Source organism: Trypanosoma cruzi, genomic scaffold (assembly GCF_000209065.1).
Source record: "Trypanosoma cruzi strain CL Brener 1047053516879 genomic scaffold, whole genome shotgun sequence".
In the NCBI taxonomy this organism is placed as follows: domain Eukaryota; phylum Euglenozoa; class Kinetoplastea; order Trypanosomatida; family Trypanosomatidae; genus Trypanosoma; species Trypanosoma cruzi.
The window spans coordinates 111008-112405 of NW_001849545.1; the positions used below are offsets into that span (position 1 = coordinate 111008).

At 56.8% G+C, this 1398-nt stretch overlaps 1 pseudogene, besides 2 other annotated features; it reads left to right on the forward strand.

Moving 5' to 3' along the window:
- Tc00.1047053445783.10 lies at nucleotides 1-1398 on the forward strand (annotated as a pseudogene; the record flags this gene model as incomplete).
- Nucleotides 1-1398: a sequence feature (areas not merged during assembly with more than two copies in the genome that could not be assigned to a particular haplotype).
- Nucleotides 198-317: a microsatellite.

Sequence of the window (1398 nt, forward strand, 5' to 3'; positions counted from 1 at the left end):
TCGTGGGTGTGAAATGCGAATAAATCGTATACGCCGAGCGGATGTGACAAAACGGCGCTGACGCTGCCTTTACGATCTGTCTTGTCCATCACTGCCGTTGCAGCTTCGACTGACCCATTGGTGACTGTTACAGCCGAAAATAAATCGGATTTGGCTCCGAGTTCAGGTGCTGATTTCGGTGGTGCCGGTTCTCCTCCTGGTCGCGGAGGTGAAGGTAGAGGCGGTAGAGACGACGGTGCTGGCGGTCCTGGTGGCGTTGGAGGTGCCAGTGGCAGTAAAGCTCGTGGCAGAAAAGCTTCTGGTGGCGGTGGTGGTGGCTCAAATGGAGGTTCTAAAGCACGTGTTGATGGCTCTTTGAAGTCCCCTGCTTCGGATGTCAAGTCCCCATCTCCTGTTCTCGGTGATGGTGGCAGTTCTCCTGGGGCTCCTACGGGAAGTGTAGGTTCTGACGGAAGCAAATGTTTCATTTTGGGCTCCTTTTCTTCTGGTGGTCGCAGTCAACCTGATGTTGGCAGTCCAGGTGGTGATGCATCTTTGAGCGCTCCTGTTGCTGGTGGTAATTCCCCACCCTCCATCACCGACGAGAGTGATGCCTTGGAGAAGACCGGCGCTGCGGCATCCACAAAGGGAGGGAAACCTCAAGAAGCAGGTGAGCAGTCAGGAGCAAATCGTGCACGGAACGAATTGCCCGAATTGTCGGCACCAGCGGAGTCAACACCCGAAGCACAAAAAGACTCTCCCAGTAAACAAGAAAAACCAGAAAGTGAAGCTGCTGGTAGGGCTGCAACTGGAGACGAGAAACGGCGGAGTGACGCGGAGACACAAGGTCCTTCCACCGTGATGTCCACCGCCAGCGCCAGCAACGGTAGGAGAAGAACGACCAACAGCAGTGGCAGTTCCGGCAGGAGGAAGCCCAACGGCACAAACAGACTCGCAAACTTTGAAAGAAGAAAGGACAAAAACGCCACCGTCACCAAACAAAAAGGAGCCTGAAGAGACGGAGCCTACTTCTGGAGATGGTGTGGCAGAGCAACAGGGTCAAGGCACTGTTTTACCGGATCTGAGGGGTGGACCTACCGGCAGCCCGGCGGAAGTAACGGCATCATCCATCTCTACAAGTGGCAGTGGTGATGGCCGGAGTAGGGCGGATGAGAATGACGGCAACAGCAAAGGGCCCAACCCCGGAGGGCCACACAACGACCCCGAAGCCAGCCATACCAACGCTGCGCCCACAGCCAGTGAGACAAAACCACGTACGGCGAAAGCAGCAGCTACCGCCAGAACAGATGGTACGGCAACGCCTGGCAGCAGTGACGGCAGCACCGCGGTCTCCCACACCACCTCCCCTCCTTTGCTTCTTCTTCTTGCGTGTGCGGCTGCTGCGGTGGTGGCCGCGTG